At 37.6% G+C, this 19,500-nt stretch overlaps 1 protein-coding gene across 1 annotated transcript in view; it reads left to right on the forward strand.

The window, feature by feature from the left end:
* The window catches only part of LOC108007473 (uncharacterized), a 77,321-nt gene that overhangs the window by 57,492 nt on the left and 329 nt on the right, over positions 1-19,500 (forward strand). The window lies entirely within an intron of this gene.

A 19,500-nucleotide genomic window follows, 5' to 3' on the forward strand; every position in this document is an offset into this window, starting at 1 on the left:
AACAGAAAACAAATTGCCACCGCATACAACCTGCAGACCCAGAAATCCCCTTTTACCCCACATAAAAAGTGTAAGATAAGAGATACGTCAGCACATATTAGATTATCAACATAAACAAAAATGTTCCGTCTCGTCGTATGTGTACACAATTATTTTTTTTTATTTGGATTTTTTCCCAACTTTTGGGAATATTCATGGTAGGAAAAAAATGAAAAAATTGTATTCCTTTGTATGGCAAAAAAAAAGCAAACACAGACGAGAGACGCGACCAAGTGCCAGTTTTGGGGGAATTGCGGTTGGTTTTTTTTTTTTATTCATATAGCTGGGTGGGTTAGAGGTGGTTCTGGTGGGGCTGCTTGGGGGGCGGTGGGGCAGGGCGGAGGGCTCCTAGTAACCGCAGGTAGGTCGCCAGACATTGGCATACGTGAGAGACCCCGGCCAGACAATGTTAATTAGCACTTCATGATAAGTTGTCTCAATTGTTGCCGTCGTCGGCTGTCGGCATTTGGCTGAAAAGTGCGCAGCGGGGGTGCTGTAGTTACAGGGGCGGAACATGGGGGGGTGCGGGGGGGGGTTTCAGTCGTTTGAGTGTGGGGAGGGGGGGGGGGGGGGGGGGGTTGCTTGGAGGGGCCCCCAGGCGACACAACACATTCGATTAACAACAACCGGCCAGCCAGCCAGCCATCAACAAAATAACAAATCCGCAGACATGCTAATACATTCGAAGTTTCTATTTTAAAACAAAGCAACAATGTCTGGCAAACAAAAATGGTAATCAACCAGCAGATCTAGACAGTACGGGCTACCCAGTATTTATCAGATCGAGATGAAAAGGTATATCAAGCAATCTAAGCATACGAGTAATTTTGGTTGTAACTTTTATAGATACATTAAAAAAAAAAGTTATTGCAAAAATATTACAAATACGCAGATAAAATTATGACGTTCTAATCTGAGTTGAAAATGTTCTTAAAAATTGAACGAAATTTTTAAGTTAAAAATGTTTTTATTTTGCTTGAATTAAGTTGAATTGGTGGTATTTAAGTACATTGAATGTACAAATAAACTATTAGTTCAGTCCTTACTGTATACTTATCAAAAAGTTGTTAAATAAACTCAATTTAACTTTTCTCTTCTCACCATTTCGTTCTTATATTGATACAAATACACGGTTTTTAAGAACAAATGTTCTCAATTCAAGAACAATGTTCTTAGATAGTTTTCTCTGTGTACCCTTGTATTTTTTTTATTCTTTGGGTCTTTTAGTTAATATATTAGTTATTTATTGGTTTCTCTATTTGTTTATTTGCAAATACACTGTGGACATGAAAATAACAATGTGATAATACTTAAAAAATCAAAAAAAAAATTAAACATTAACATATTTATTAAAAGATTTCATTAAAAGTTGAATCGAGTAAATACACCCTACAATCACCCAGTAATTGGGACACTAATAAATCGTCAAGCCGCGTATCATCAAAAGAATGTCACATGTGAATCATATCATTAAAAATAAAGCCGAAAATGAAATAAAATAAAGCTGCATAAATAAATTTAATTAACGTGCGGTTGCCGGATCCCCTCCCCCCGCCGCGTCCCCCCCCCACCACGACCGTCCGTCTGACACTTTAATTTCTTGGACTTTGCACGGCGGCTCAAGTCGGCAAACAGAAAAACCACAAAAAATCGAGTGACAATGAGCTAACCGAATTTCAGCTTAACAACAAGAAAAGTGAAATAAATATTAAAAGGCAAATAAGAGCGTGACAAATGAAGTAAGGTAAAAAAGTTCATTGTACAAAAGTGAAGAAAAAAAAATACAAAAAAGACAGGCAACCCAAAAAAAAATATTTGTAGATAATAAAAAACGTATCAAATAATTTTACAATTTGAAGAGTAGGTCAAGCTAAGTTTTTTCTTTTAAATAAGTTTTACATTTCTTTTTCGGAAATTTCCGTCTTTCCAACACTGAAATTTGCGTTCGACAGATTTTCCAAAGTAACTCTGGTTCCACACTAGTTCGATAGGCAGGGTTAGCTGAGTGTTGCATATCGATTATCTGCCTTTTTCGCTTTTGACCTGATCAAGTGAGGATTATTCTTTCCTGATTAAAGTATTAACTAAGGAGCTTACGATTATTCTACCTAAATGAAATCTGCAAAGATATCGGTCATCCAGGGCTTTTGTAAAGGTTTTCTTTTACTAATAATTCCTGTTTTTTAAACACAGAAAGTTGTATAAAATATTCAACTACCTAGTTTTAAATTAAGTATCTAATCAGTAAATTATCTGAACTATAAGTTTGTAAAGTTACGGTAAACTATCCTTAATTTTAGTGCAATCAAAGATATTGACCCAATACTTGCTCCGAAATTGCATATTGGCATTTTATTCAGCTTTAATTACAATTAGCTAATCTTGAGTTAGATATAACCGTTAAATATTAAATAAGTTTAAAGTTTAAACATGATACGAAAACATGCTTTGTACTCTTTATTACTATTTTTGTTAGTATTACTAGTTAGTATTATCTTATATTATGTAGTATAAACATGCATTTTTTCTAATGGAAGCTTGTATCAACGAAGATGGTTATGAACTCACTCCCTTTTCCGACGAAACAGTAGCCGGAACCAGTGTGTGCCCCACTTGTAGCAACACCCCCATCTTACGTTGCTGTTCAAATCGGTCGTGATATGCTAATATAAAAATTTTAATAACATTAGTAGTAGTAACTAAAGTAAGCAACAAATTAAAAAAGGGCATTCTGTAGTCTTTTAATCAAAACTACAAAAATTGTGAAGTAATTTTCGTAATCAAATTGCAATTTGCCAGTTAACTTTGCGCTTTCTCTCTCCCGCTCTCTGGCTGCATTTCCTCGCCCTTTCGCCACCACCCCCTCTGTTAACAGTAACATTAACAGCTGTGCGCGGCTCTGGCTTCTCTCTCGCTCGCTCCCACCCCGAAAGCCCGTTCCTTTGCCATCGTTTCGTTCGATTCCCACAAAAGTTTACGACACTCTCTCTTGCGCCCTAACAGCACTATTTTCGCTGTTAAAACGGAGGGAGATGCATATTAGTGCCGTTTTGCGCTCTCAATCTCAAACTCTCACCGAAACTCTCCGACGCTGCGGACGTGTGTTTTTCGCTCTCCGCCGAATGTAGCAACAATAAAAGCCAGCGATCGACAACAACAACGACTGGTTAATGTTTGTGTGTGCTTGTGTCTGTGCCTTAGTTAATTCGAAATCAAATGATTGATTCGACAACTAAATAAATAAATGGGAGTATAGCAACAACAAGGCGGCGTTACGTCATGGCTGTCGCTATTGTTGTTGTTGTGCTGGCATACTTTCAATGCAAATGCTAGTGTGTGCGGGAAAACAATTGTTTTGCGCTTTTCGCCAACGATAATTATTAAAATAAAACGAAAACGCTGAGAGAGAGAGAGAGAAAGAGACAGCAAAGCTTGTCCCCGTTTCAAAGCCACTGCGTTCCAAAGAGAGAGAGCGAAAGAGAGTGGAACAGCCGGAATCGAAATCCAATATTGAATCGTGTGTTTTTACGCTGAGGCTATCTCTCTTTTTCACTGACACTTACGGTGGCTTACGTTTTGCTGGCACTTACGTTTTGTTCGTTGCCGAGAAAAGTTCACCGGGATATCGCTCGAAAAAATTCCAAACTGAGTCTCGCGAACCCCAATTGCACCTTTCAAGCAATTAATAAACGATGAAATTGTACAAATAACTAGAAATACCTTCTTTTGTGTTCGTTTCGTGCGCGCTAAAAATAAATACAACTTAAGCTTGAAAACCCCCAGCAAAATAACAACAAAAAGAGTTAAACATCGGGCAGCAAACCAAACAAAAGTGAAGAAAAATAAATAGCACAAGTTAATAAATAAATAAATAAAGCAAACCACGCATTCAACACACACACACACATAGCCAGCGTTCCTGTACTCAAAAGCATTCCTAATCGCAAAAAAAATAATAACACAAAACAAACAACAACAAGCAGCAAAATAACATCAACAACAACAGCAGAAATTAAACAAATATAACCAGCATATAAACAAATGCAAGAAATTAAGTTTATATCGAAAGTAAAGCCATGTATATAAGTGTTGCTTAGATAAATTCGCCTCAAAGTGTCACAAAAAAGTGTCTGAAAATTACATCAAGTTTAAACAAATTTAGGAAATTTACGCCCTTAATATAGCGCAATTCCTAAATCAATTTTAATCTATAAGATATAAGTAAAACCCATATAATACTAACAAAAATTGAAACAAAATACAAAATCACGTCGAATAAAAAGGTGAGCAAATGGGGAAAAACCTCTTTTTAAGCCGATTAGCCCTAAAAATACAACGTAATTGAACTTTGAAGCTGAAAAAAGTAGTCCCAATATTCGGTAGCCGCACTGTAGGCGCTATCTAATTATATGCTATTCATATTCTATCCGAAATCTGCTCTCTATAAATCGCATTCCGGCGACTTCCTGTCAACACTCACACACAAACCCCAAACAAGAAAAACAATAAAAATTCGTAAAACGAGCAACAAAATCCAGTCAAAAACTGTCCACTGTCCACAGAGATGCAATAAATTCTGAAATCAGCTCTGGTATTTTTTACTAGTTCGCACCAGACGACAGATATCACACCCCCTTGCCAGCGATTCCCTTATCCACAGACTGGAATACGAGAAAAAAAAGTATCACGGAAAATATAAAACATTTGTTTTAGAGCAGTTTTGAATGCTTTTAAAACCCTTTAATATTTTTTGTGGCTGTCATAAAGCATCTTGTAATAAATTAGCCGAGAGGCGGAAAATATATAATTGTTTTTTGGGGGTCAGGAATCTTGAAATATATATTCATTTCATACGTAGTGTGGGGTGTGTCTTTGGCCGACTTTTGAGGCTTTAGAATTAATTCCATTTCACCGAAATTATTTAGGAAACTTGAAAAAGAAATTATGGAAATGACAACATTTTAGTTAGGTAAATGGGGTTTACTGAAGAAACTTATATAAAGTGGAATATAAAAAATTGATACATTACTATTTTCATTCATAACAATTTGGACTTTTATACAACTGCTTTGAAAAAATCGAACACTAAATCTAACCTACAAGTACATCTTTGTTTATAAGAACAGTGTAAATATTTACAAAGAGTTTATGAGCTGTACAAATTCCTTCAACCTTCTAACAGCCTCTCCCTTACTATATTATAAACAAAATAGAACGCAAAAAACCCAAGTTTAATTAGAAAGAACGCCATAAAATCGAGATTTTCTCACCTGGAGCCCAAAGTGCCAGGCTTAGCTTTAGATTAAATCTTCAAAAGTCGGGTTTAGGTTAGGAAGAAAGCTAAGAACTTCCCAGAAGAGCTTTATCTTTTCTGCTCTATCGGAGCCACAAGGTTTTGGCTTTGCTCTGGCTTTGGCTTTGACTATGGCTATGACTATGGCTTAAGGTATGGGATGGTATGGTATAGTATGGTATGGTATGGAAACAAAGGCCCGGGCCATGGAGTTTTGATAGAGGAACCAGAACAGAACAGAACAAAACCAAGTCAAAGTCGCGTGTAGTATCTCCCCTCCCTCTCTCTCTCTGTAGGTGTCTCGCCCCCTCTCTTTCGCACAGCAGTAGGCAAATCACTTCCGTTCAATGAACCCGTGCGTAAGCCAGCTCTTCATCAGCTCTTTTGCTTTTGCTCTTGCCTTTTGCTTTTCCTTTGCCATTGCTATGCTATTGCTATTGCCTCTTGGCTATGCCACACACACACACACACACTCACTGGCACACCACTCACACACACAGAGACACATATGTGGCTCAGTCTCAGTTTTTTCTCTTCGCCGTTTACATACAGATGTGGTTAAAATAATAGAAGCGACTGGTAATTTTATGTTTTAACTTTAGTCTGAGTTTTAAAATCGATATTATCGTTCATTGTAGGATCTTTATTCCTTTAAATATACAAAAAAATAGTCGAGTTCTGGTGATAAATAATACAATTTACATATTTATTTTAATAGATTTTTTCTAAAAAGGTTCTCAAAAAGTCTCTAAAATATTTTTCAAATTTCCAAGATCTGTAAAATAATGGGATATACATTACATCAAATAGTTAAAGATTCAGTAACTTATAAAACGCATTTTTATATCCCTGACTAATTTAAAGAAAATTGTTAAGATGCCCATTTAAATTTACTTAGTAAAGTATACAAAACAGTTACATTGCTTCTATTGTCTTAGGGATATTTTGTATTCCTAACTATTTTAGAATTAATTGCTGAGATGCATATTTAAATTTTATTAGATAAGTAAACATAACAAATACATTGCTTCTATTATTTTTCCAACGACTGTTAAAAATTCCCACACTCGCTGGCATAAAAGTAGAAGAGTTCCCATTGCTTTGTCGTCTTTGGCTTACCTTTACAAATCCACCTGGCCTCCCACCCCGGTTTTTTCCCATCTCCCCCGTCGCCAAGCATAAGAATGTTACGCATACGCCTTGTATGCTGTCACGGAAAATTTGACTCACTTGGCCGGCACATTCCGGGCAAAACTTTACGACTGGCCATTAAAATGGTTATTATATTTTAAGTTACCTCCTCCACCCTTACGAAAAATGCCAAAAATTTTGGCTTAAAGCGAGGCGAAAAAAATAAAACAAATTTTTAATTAAAAGTTCATGGGAAAATCACAAAGCAGGGACAACAGCTCGATTGGCCAGAAAATTAATCGAAAGCTAATTAAACAGCTGACGACATACACATATATAGGGCCTAAATCAAGGTCTTTTGTTTTTGCCATAGTGCCGTCCCTCTCGCTCCGTATATCGCTCATACGCCCCATGGCCGCTTATCAAGCGTCTGGTCTGGTTCGTCTGCCTGCTTCTGCGTCGCTTCTTTGGCTTCTGGACGGAGTGAGAAGAGGTATAGCCAGGCAGCCGGTCTTATCAGCAGAATTCTTTTCTCTCATTCTTTTTTCTTTGTTTTTTTTTTATTTTTATAAAAGACCCAACACAAGCACACAATTTAGAGATACCCATGGACTTGAGCACCTGTCCAAGCGGGCGTCGACGTCAACAGCACTTCCCGCGCCACCCACATGACCACCACCACGAAATCAGCACCACTGAGCACCACAGCAGCAGCAACACCACACTCGGAAAAAATAACACAATAATAATAACGCAATTCCGGAAGAGTCCTCTCCAAATCTGAAGTAGTTTTTAGATTTATAGGAAATACTTTGGACTTTAGAAGTGCAGTTTAGTATTTCTAATATCTCTAAAAACTTCCTTAACTGGAAGTTAGGATTATTAAAAAAAATCTTTATGAAGGGGTCTACATTTTAAAGTTGAATATCAATTTTTTCTTTTTCCTATGTTACCTATTTCCTAAACTAATGAAAAGTAGATCTAAACCTTTAAAGGTGCATTAGGAGTAGGAGTTTTAAATTGACTGTAATTTCTGACAGTGCACCACCATAGTGGCAACACCACCACACACAGCAACCGAGCATGAGATTAGAGAACGGACAGCAACTGACGAACGCCAAGCGACAACATTCCCCAAGGTCATTATTAGTGCTGCAGTGGAGCAGCCCCGGGGGCGGTGGGAGCGGCCAGGGGGTGGGATAGCCCCACTGCAGGCGGGTGGCGACTGATTGAGGAACCTCAGTTCCTTCGATAAGAAAATCGCCCAGCGAGATGACCAGCCAGATAATCACGTGTTGCGGCGACATTGCCAGCTGGTGATTGACTGACCCCCAAAATTTGTGGAGTAATCGTGGGGTTATGGTTTATGGCTTCCAATCTTCCACTAAATTACCACTAATTGTCGGAAGAAGAAAAGATTTATGGAGTGCTATTCATAAGAAACATTTTAATTGTTCACCGAAACACTTTTGATTACTATGACTAGACGTCGGAATTTGTGTGTAATTGTTCTATTAACATTTCCAGTATTACGATTACCAGTAACACTCGATTAGTTAAATTTTTTTGTTTATAAAATCATTAATAATGATGACCCTTATCGAAATGTGGTTTTATACAGATATTTGTAATCTTTAAATTTAAAGAAAATTCCTATTGAAGACGTAGCTACAAATAATTCTAAGAAATATATGTTTTTGAAAATTATTTTTCCTTTTTATGCTATTTTCCAAGAAGTACTTGCCCGTAAAGGGTTTGGCATACCCGATTTATAGCTCCCCCATTTCTACCCTATAAACCGAGCGAATCATTAGAGTTCATAATCAAGTTTACTCACACACAACGAATGAAAGCCCCATATAAAGTCATCAGTTCATTCCAATCGGAATCGGCCTGTTGTCTGGGTCGAAGTCTGAAATTTGCCGTTGTATTTTGTGTCGTTTTTTACTGTTTTGCGATTGTTGTTACTACTTTTTTGTCGTTTCTTCGCCATTTGTCGTCTTTTCCATTGTTTTCGTTGGCGTGACTTTCCTACAGACATTCGTGTATATTTGTACATTTTGATCTGCGTTTCTTCTCTTTTACGCCCCCAGTCTTATCTGGCTTTAACTTTTTTTTTTGATATCCGCCAGACGCGAGACTTTTGCGCCTGCATACATTTTCACCCAACCGCCGTCGGTCCGCTAATAAATGCTAATTTCTGTTAGTTTCTATAAAAAAAAAACCTGGAATTTTGGGGGGCTTTCTTTTGTCTAAAGTCTACACACCACCTTATCAGCTTTGTTCATTCAAAAAATATACACAACAAAAAAGATTTACACAAGCAGCAAAAACACTATGATATTTCCGAGGCGGACAGACAAGCGGCAAAATCGCTAATCGATTGACATGCGGTCTTTGCCTGATTGTTTGAAGACGTCTCAAGAGTCCAGCTGAAAAGTTCACATTGAGATTAAGGGATTCGCAGTGCTGGAGATAGAGAAAAAGAGACAGACAGCTTAGATTAGTCAACAAAAATAATGACAAGTTATGACAGCATGGGGATCAGTCAATAAAAAATAAAGCTCTATGTAAAAGAAATTTATTATGAAATTATGATTATGACAAATTGTATTATAATTTTTATAATGAAAATTATGTAATGAAATGGTTTAATTTTTAGTCAAAAAAGCTCTCTGTTCAATGTATGTATAGATTTTAATAAATTTTATATAGTATAGTATAGTATAGACTTGTGGGCGTAACAATGATTTGCAAATCTGGAAAGTCAAAGCGAAGCTAGATAGACCAAAATTGTTCACCTCAGATAAGTGGTGGAAATAATCAACAAATTGGATTTTGCTGATTATAAACTTAACGTATGTACTTATGCGATTTTTTTTAAATTAGCATATCGATAAGGGTAGTTCCCAAGCCTTTCGTAACATACTTCAGTAGTTCATTGAAGTGTGATGAAATTCATTTTTTTTACTAGATTAGAAAAAGAGGTTTTATAATTAAATTCATTAGTTTTCGAATAAGCTATAGGACCTGTAATATAGGTAAAATATTTTGTCTACAGATTTGGTATTTCTCCTTGAACAACAATCTCTTAACTTTGCAATTAGAAATAACTCTACCTGGAGTTTTTCTAGATCTCTGTATAGTTATTAACCTTTAATATATCGTATCCTAAAAAGTTAGAGAATACCCAAAACGTTATAATATCTTTCTCGAAAACTTCGCCTTGAGGAATCTACGAGTGAAATATGTCTGGGACACAGAAGTATCCGATTACTTTGAGCGACCCTGACTTGTGCCACGTCATGCCACTCAGTCTATATGTCTGTGTGTGGTCAGTCTAGGTTATAGCATATATGGTATATAGAAGGCATTCAGCCAGACAAGAGCGGATGCCGGTCGCAAAAGGGGTGGAGCCCACGGGGGTTAAGGGGGGCACCACCTGATAAGCCCATAAAAAGACGAGTTGGGGCCTAGAAATGAAACGGAAGCTGACTATCGCTATGTGGAGCCGTTCTTATGAATGCAGCAAAATCTCAGACACTTGACTAATACACCCCCCTATATCACTTCTCCTCTCCTTACTATATATTTACCACACAATAACGCGATAGCTAAAGAAGAAGAAGTGAAAACGACAAAAACTCTTCTTCGCTTCTTGGAAATTTGTCTCGACAATCAGCAGACTCCCAAGAGCTAAGCAACATTCTTGGGTTTCGCACACAGTCAGAAAAGAATACAAATTTGCTCATTAGATTTATAAAACTCTTTAGTTTGGTACGTGCTTGGGTTTAAGGTCTTTATAAATATAATAACTTTTAAATGGTTATATATGGTTTTTATATTTAAATCATTTTTATGGGTCACCAAACTAGAAATGGGTATATTATGATAAAAGAAAAGATATAATGAAAGTTTTATATTAAAAAACATATAACATTGAACATAAAACGACATAGGCAATGTTTTTTGGATTGTAAGAGTCGATATAAAAATGTATAATCCACTGCTTTGTATTTTTTTCTCTGTGTACATTTATTTTTTGGCTTGGCAACCGCCCCGTGGCCACGCCCCCCGAGTTAAGCTTAGGGCCACTGGCTGCCTGTGGCCTACATTTCCATGAGGCACGAACCCATGACTTGAAGCTCCCCAAGTGCGACTGTGTGTGTTTGTGTGTGTGTGTGGGGACTTCATCAATGATTTATTTGCGTTTCGCGTGTGTCTGTGTCTGTGTCCTGCTGAAACTTCCTGCTCACGCACACAGCAACACACCCTCCTTTAACCCCTTTCCTAACCCCTCAACCCGCTCGAAAATGTAGGTCAAATATTTATCTTCCGCCTGATATTACGTAAGATTATTTCTGTCTACGGGGCACATGAGTTTTAGTTTTTTTTTTTTTTTTTTTGTAGCAGACAATTAAGGCCCATCATAATTTTCTGGGAAAGGAAATCCCTTCAAAGCGCCGACACAAAAGCGCTAAAAACCCATTTATAATCACCCCATGGCGTCATAGTTCAGTTAATACCTCCCGGCCATATATATACTGTATAAAGGGGGTTTTGATGTCTGGTTCCATCGCGAATCGATATGGAATCGCAATGGAAACGCACACGTGCAGTGGAAACTGGAATTTCTGAATCAATGAGCGATTACAAATGGAACGAAAATGGGAAAAAAAAGCGCTATATGTCTGCTGATAGTGCCTGCAGACAGGCGTCAGCGGGGGGAGTGGAGAAATCGGAGGATCGGGGGATACGGGGTTCGGGGGCCTTGCCACACCGCATAATTCCACGTGCTAGAGCCCAAGCAAAACTAACAGTCGAAATGTTGAAATTTGAAATTCAAATTGAACAACAAAAAGCGGCGGCATTTGTTTCTCTTTCCTTCTTTTTCGCTCATAAAAAATCAAAATAAAATTCCGCACAAATTTATTTTTATGTCTGGCTGTCTCATATAGGCCTCGAAAAAAATTCTTTTTTTTTTTTTTGCTGTTTTGCAGATGAATGATCTCTGAGGTGGTTTAAAGGGGAGGGCGGGACTGTATATATACAAAGAAAAAAGTGTTATTCTGTTCAGCCGAAATGTCGGACACAATTTTCTGACCGCGCCAAAGAGCAAGGGAGCCAGATAGACGGATAGACTGAGAGCCTGGTAAAAATAGACAGACAAATTGTCGCGTCATGCTAAAAACAACAAATAGCACAAAAAAAAAAGGAAACAACAAATTCATTTAAAAATAAATTTGAAAACATTGTCAAATGCCTTTGTTGTTTGTTCTTAACTTGTGCAATGAGACTGGCAAAATACAATTAAAAAACAGAGTGACAACAGCATGTTATGTATGTGCAGAGTCGGCGTCCGGCATTTTAACTTTTGTTGTTGTCAGTTTGTTTTTCCTTTTTGGCTTAGCCAGAAATTTATGGTCTTGCAACATTTGGACAGATTAACTAACCGCCTCCCTGTCTCTTGGGTTATAAATGAGTTGACCCTGCTCGAAGTTGGACGCGCCAACATTAATTTCAATGAAATGCAATTAGCATAGATAGATCGAAATTCCAAGACGCTGGCTTGATTGTCTTGATCTCGCTGCCATTGGCAAAAACTTCTCCGAACCCCTTTACTGTACAGAGAAATACATTTAAGATGGTATAGGGTTTTCATTATATAGAAAAAAACATTTTATAAAATATTTTTCCATCTTAAAATAAACTTAACCTAACCAAAATTTAAGGAACTCCACGCCCTTTTAAAATTTAGAGAAATATATTTTAGATCATAAAGGGTTTTCTTAATAAAAAAATGTTGTGAAGTTTTTTAATCTCAAAATAAACCTAACCTTAAGGTATTTACCAACATTTAGGAACTCCACTTAAAATTCAGAGAAATATATTTTAGATCATATAGGGTTTTCCTTATAAATAAAAGAATTTGAAAAAAGTTTAAGTCAACCGTACATTTTTCAACCCCTAAAATAAACCAATCCTCTAAAAAACCACCAAAATTTAACCCATTTTAAGTTGAAAAAGTTTAAATATTTGTGTTAAATATCATTCAAAGTGGTATTATTTTTTTTTCTGTGTTGCACACACCCCTCTCGGCTTTCATCTTTCAAGTGCTGCCGAGTTTGGGCAAAACGACTTGGATTACAATGGCAAGAGAGTGACTTCAAAGTGGAAGCGCCGACGCTTGTCGCAGCTTACTGGCTATCTCTTTCTAACCGTCTCGCCCCCTCTCTTTCTCCCGAGACTATACCTATCCCATTTGTTTATTTTCTTGTAAGAAAAATCGATTATTGCAAGAACGTAATTATAAACCTGGTTGTAAGAGCTAGCTTATATAATATAGGAATTTCTTAATTAACTCTATCTTTGTTTGTAAATACTTTTAACGAGTCGAAAAATATTCGAAAAATTCAGTAGCCAAATGTAGCGAAAAACCATGCCCAACCCAGACAACGTAATTGCCGGGAAACATTCGGCAAACATACAATTAATCTTGCCCCCGTCTGCCTCTGAATCATGACGAACAAAACTAAATTTTAAAAGCATTCCAGACGAGAACTGGTGATTAACGGCGACGATTAATGAGCTATATGGTTTCGTGGTCAACTAATCTGAAATTCCCAAATTCCCAAATACCCATTGATGCCTGGCATCAGTATATGTATATGCATGTATATAACGCTCAGGTGTACAGGATCCCACAAACTTGCGACTTATCAATCAATTAATATTATTTAAAAACCATTATTAGGCTTTCACTAATCATTTTGTTTGGCCAGAATGGTAAATTAAGCCAACAGTTTTATATAAACGTACGATGGTTGAAAATTATAAATTAGCCACACGCGCTGATATCAATTTGCACGCCTCAACTTTATGATAGGCGATAGATAAAAGCTAAAAAGGGGGATCATAAATAATGGTAACGAATAAATGCCAGTGACGATCGCGATGACAGGACGATGACTGCAGACTGATTGATTGATTGGTATACTAAAGAAAGTTTTAAGTTTCTGATAACGGCTATAAATATGATGAAATTAATTGAAATGGGGGTTGCTTATCTGCAGACAATTGCAGTAATGCAACAACGCAATTCCCTTGGAGCTGTGACCCGTGGCGTATGAGTAATCGATGGCATTACGTATACGCCATGCTAAACGCCATTTATATATATAATACCTATCATTCTGAGCCAGAAAATCACCCGAGCTGAAGAAACTAGAGCGCAGACAGTGCTGTAAAACACCAGCAGTTGACACACTTTACACAGGCTGGTGGAAAATTTGCTACTTGAGGATATATATTTTCTATTGTTTGGGAAATAGGGCCTACAAAAATGAGAGAGAAAAAAAGCACAAAAACGTGGCGAAATCCCTACATGAACTAGATTTTTCGGTCTGAGAGCCAGCCACCGCCCACTTTTCGACACGCCCACTGACCTAGTTATACAGGGTAAGCGGGCGTTGAGAACTACAGTCTCTAGACAGAGGGAACCTAAACCAGGTCAATGAGTCATTGGCCGCAAGCAAACTGGAGGGAGGAGACTATAGTGCAAGAAAAAACTAGAGAATAGAATGGGCAAGAACGTGGCAAGTTAAACATGTGAATCTCCCTCAAAAGGCAATTTTTTGCGTAATATTTCGAAGCCTCTGTCAATATTTGCCAGCCAGAGCGCCATCATCATCTGCAGTGGCGCAGGCAAACAGAACAAAAGTCTACATCAACATCGATTTCTGGGATGCGAGACGGGGGCGGAAGTGGCATAATGGCCAGGCAAAGGAAGTGGAACCGAAGCTAACGTCAAGTCCAAATGGGGAAAAAACCAATCGGCAAATAAACAGAAAGACGGAATCAACAAAAAGTATGACACAATGTTGCAATAAGGCAGGGGGCACAAGACTAAGGGAGCCTCAAAGTGCAGGAGGTGGGTTTAGGTTAGATACTTGGGGAAAAAGCTTAGAAAAAGATACCCAGAATAATGGGTAAATTGTTTAAATAGGATTATATAGGTATCTAATACTAAAAATAAGAGAAATATAAACAAATGCCATAAATGAGTTCTAATAATACTATGGTTTTTTTTTGAAAATATAATCTGACTACCTAGTTTACAACTAGAGACCAGGTAAATACTTTTTAAGTACTTTGTTATATTTACACTCGTGCTTGAGAAGCGCACCTTCTAATGCATCAAGAATTTGCCTGCTCCATTATCAAGTCGGCCATACGAAAAAGATGATGAAATCGCAAACACACTGCGTATACGTAACCGCTGAATTATTGCGCATACGAGGTGTTTGCACAATTTGCCACGTGATTTCCCATTAATTAAATGCGTTTGCAAATTATGAAAAAAAATGCAGTGTAAAATGTAAAAATAAACCAAAGACCAGGCCCAGACAGACGCCAAAAAGGAAGTAAAAAATAAAAATAAAATCAAAATGGGATTCTCTCCGCCAGGTTGTTGTTGGTGGAATGCACTCGCTTCGCTTAAAGGTCAAACGACGTCCTCATCATCATCATCATCACATCATCATCATGATGGGAAAACGCTGCTGCCTGGGCGAGGTCGACGTCGCTGTTTTCTCTGTCTGCGGTTTGTTTCAGTTTTTATTTTTCCCTCTGCGTTTGCTTCTTTGCATTTAGCTCATTCATTTGCATTTTCCCAGCCACTGCCTCTCGTTTTGCCCGCTTTTCCGTCTGTTGCCGTGCGCAGTCTAGTTGCAAACAAACAAAAAATGGGGAAAAATGGGAAAAAAAAAGGGTTGGCCTCTCCACAGGGGAATCGAAAAAGGGGTAAAAACGCTGACGGTAGGTGGCTAAAGAGCGGGCATTCCGACTTTTCATCTTCCGCGCCAGACAACATTGTAATATTTTGCACAAACTAGACAAAAATTGTTGCCAGAAAAATAGAATCAGCTAAAATAAACATAAATAGAGAACCGATTGCAGACGAAACTGACGTCAGCTGATGATGCGGCTGCTTGTGCTTCCTATATAAGGGATGTAGAAATCCCTCTTGAATCAAGGCTAACCAAATGTTACACAAGACGATGAATAAAATCTAAACTGAAATCTATCTATGCAAGATTAAAATCATCTCAAAATGTTTATGATAATATTTTTGTTTACATTTTTGATAAGTTTGAAACCAGTTTGGATTTCAATGATTAGTTCTACTTTTACGATTTCATTCTCGGAATAAAATTTTCCATTTCATCAAAAATTAATCAAATTTGTTTATGATTATTTTGTCTCTTCTAAAAAGTTAGTTAAAAACTTTGAGTTCCCGTTTTATCCAATGCTATAAATCGCACTTAAATTGCATCAATATATCACACAAAATGCCGAGAAAATCTAAACTTTAAGCAACAAAGGTACACCATTCAACTGGATTTTTCAAGTTCAATGTCACCTCAATGTATTATGGTTGTTAAAGCTTATGATAATGCCTTTAGTTAGTTTATGTGCGAGCCGAGAATGCGACGATCCTCGCACAACCTTGACATCCAATCAAGGTGTCAATGGCATTGCCTTCAAATGTTTTTTTTTCGGCCCACTGTACCGGGCTTTGTGGGGTTATTATTATTTTTTATATATCTTTTTTGGTGGGGGGTGGCATCAAGTGCTGCACTTGAATGTCATTAGCGCGGTGATCATAATCATTAAATTGATAACTTTTGTTGTGCGCCAGAGCAAGAAGGAAAGTTGATCGAAAGTGATCTTAAAACGCGCACTCAATCAAATGCAATTGTCATCGCGGTGACACCGAAATGAAAGGACAGGAGATTTGATTATATAGAGTACATTATCTCGGTCGGTCAAGGAACCTAGATGGAGAGAGAGATCGAAACAAGTTCCCCCACAAAGTTTTGTAAGCTTGCCCACTGTCCGTTCAATGTCCGTTCCACTATAAAAATAGCCATGAAAGCCGTTTGGTCGCGGCTATGGATCTCGATCTCTGAAAGTGTTAGCCAACTGTCTGATCCGTCTGGTCTGGCTGGTCCGATTTGATGTGGTTTGGCCGGGTATGAGCTCTATCGCCTGCATGGGATGTATGGTATGGGATATGTGATGTATGGGGTCTGCGGTCTGGCGTTCGCCGATTTGCGTCTGGTGTGATCAATTCAAATATTGAATCTGTATTCGCTCAATTATTTTAGCACTTTTTCAATAGTTGGCGGGCACACGTGCGTCAGAGGTTCAATCAAATGGAAACCGGCAGACAGTCGAACAGTTGAACTGTTGCCAGGTATTCCTTTCTCTTTCTCGGCTTGCTTTTATAGGGTATCAGGTGATTTGTCTCTATATATACATATATATATTTTTATGCATGTTTGTACGGCGGCTCCAGACGTAAACGAAGTCCCCAGACGTGCTCAATCATTTCACCTGCGATAAAAATAATTGCAACAAGCTGAAACGAGCGGCACAATTAAAAAATACAAAATAACGATCAAACTGGGTAGTGATCAAATGAACGCACAGTACCCTCTGAGTCTAATGAAACCGGCTTTAATACCACTGACTAGTTAAACTTTTATCGAACTATAAATGGAAACTTCCTAAGGCTCTTAGAAACAGCAACATTAAATCTTTAAATGACTGAAAAGATAGGAAACTTCCGAAATTGCCATATTATGACTGAATACATTATTGGAATAATAAATCAAGCTCATGTCTTTGACCTTGGCGATAATATTTGGGTTAAACTTTTTCGGGGAAAAAACCGAAGTAACAACGTCATTTCCGTAGATATCAGCTTTTGTCACGCTCCACAGTTCGTGGTACAGGGTAGCTGAGCAGGCAAAAATAATTATCAGAAAACAAAGGCCATAAAAGGCAGACCGAAAGCAAATGACAGCCAGCCAGGTTGAGTCACCTGAGACGGTTGAATCCGAGTGACAACGGCTGGGAATGCGCAAAAGTCTAAAGTGCCACTTGTTGTTGTGTTTTTCTGTTTTTGTTGTTTGTAGGTAGATAGAGGTAGAGGTACCTGTTAATATTAGTTTTCTTTTCTTTTTTTTCCCTGTCTCGCTTGGCTTGAAGTCAGACGCGGAGAAAGAGTCATAGAAATTGTTGACACATTTTAATTGCTTGTGCCTTTTCACTACTACGTACTACGTACATTTTAATTTCAGTTGATTAACTCCAGTCTGGCATTTGTTGATTATAATTTGATCATGTCTGTCTCACTGGCTGGCTACTTGTTTTTTTCCACTTAATATATGTACATTTTCTCTTTTCCATCCCCATCCATCAGTGATCATAAACTAATGAAAACCCAAATATTTATGTTTTCATTCAACGATCGTTGATTAGCAAGAGACAGAGATAGGCGACGTTTACATAGCTGCGTCATTTTCGCCTTGATGAAATTGCGCTGCGGATCGGTGTGGCTTTTGCTTTTTTGTTTGTTTGTTATTTTTGTAATCGTATATCAGACGGAGCGTCATGATATGTTCACTATATGTAGTTGTAAAATCTTGTTGCGCAAGCTTTTCGCGTGTATCTGTATCCCAGTCGGCGGGTATCCGTATCTGTGTATCTGTGTATCTGTGTATCTGTGAGCTTGCTCCGTTACAGGGTCTGCGACCGCGACGGGTGGCCTCCGTCTGTCTGCCATTCTATCAGCAGCGTCTGGCCCGGCCATATCGTCTATATAATACCCATTACTAATTGAAGCGGATTGGCTTTGCCAGTGCTGACTTAAAAATAGCACCAAATATAGCAGGGGGATTTTTTTGGTGAAAGCTGGTAAGGTAACAAAAATAGAACTTGTATTACTAAGATCTAAGATTGTAAGTAAAAGCGTTGAATATCACCTGCGAAACAAAAGATCGGAAATTAAAATATTTCTTTTGGGTTCGGGAATTCCCCTTGGGAATTACATTTATAAGTTTCTTAATTGAAATAAAATGAACTATTAATAACTATAGTAATCTCAAAAGCTAGGTAAATTATAGTTGGAAACTATATTTGTTTTTTTTTGTGATCCTAACTCAAAGGTTCTAAAGATAATCTTTATAAAGATAGGTAATTTACAGTTGGAAATGATATGTGTTGTTTTTTGTGATCCTAACTCAAAGGTTCCAAAGACTGGCACAAAGGATCGAAAATATCATTTTTTCTTTGTGATTTGGGGATCCTTTTTGAAGATTACATTTAGGTATCATTACTATTATAATCTTAAAATATGGTATTTTAATGATCTTTGTTTGATATTTTGTGATCCTAACTTTAGGGTTCTGAAGCTAAAACCAAGTCATACCCCATTTTCCCGCTTTTACAGGGTACAACACGTGTCAATCAATCCCTTCAGTGGGCTTTTTTTTATTTATCGAACTTCTGTCCGCCTACATTCGCTGGCTCGCTCGCACTTACTGCGCCGCGATTGCGCATGTGTGCTTGTATCACTTAAGTCGTCTGCTATCTAGTCTAGACGCAGACGCCCGTATATATGTTATGTAGGCATATATACCCGTACCCGTACCCGTGTGTCCGTCCGTAGACGCAGACATTGCACGGGGTCTTTCTACAGGGCGAAATTATCGAGAGAGTGAACGAGAACGCCGCGCACCTTGTAGATACGGCTAGAAATTCGTGCGAGTATCTACGAAATACTCGTACACCCAGCGACAGTTTCATGGTTTTTGCTCTTTTTTCTTAGACTTTGTTTCTCTTTCATTGTTATTTGGTCGGTGCTGTGGGTAGCATTCGTTTTGTTTCGTTTATTTATAGTAATTAAAACCGTTCGTGAGTGGGAATAAGTTATTTAAATTGTACAACAAATAAGCCGAAAATTAAGAACGAATTTTGTAGTTACAATTGAGTGAATGGGAGATCAAATGTTAGAGAAAAAGTTGAAGGAAATGCAATTGAAGGTGATACTTGTATGCGATTTTAGCTAAGAAAGTAATGAATAATAGGATTTTGGAATGAAAAATAATCATAAAGCAATAATAACTAAAATAAATACTTTATAACTTGTAAACAAAGACTTTTTCATGAATAATACAATAAAGTTTATT

The sequence above is a fragment of the Drosophila suzukii genome, chromosome 3 (genome assembly GCF_043229965.1).
Source record: "Drosophila suzukii chromosome 3, CBGP_Dsuzu_IsoJpt1.0, whole genome shotgun sequence".
Lineage (NCBI taxonomy): Eukaryota > Metazoa > Arthropoda > Insecta > Diptera > Drosophilidae > Drosophila > Drosophila suzukii.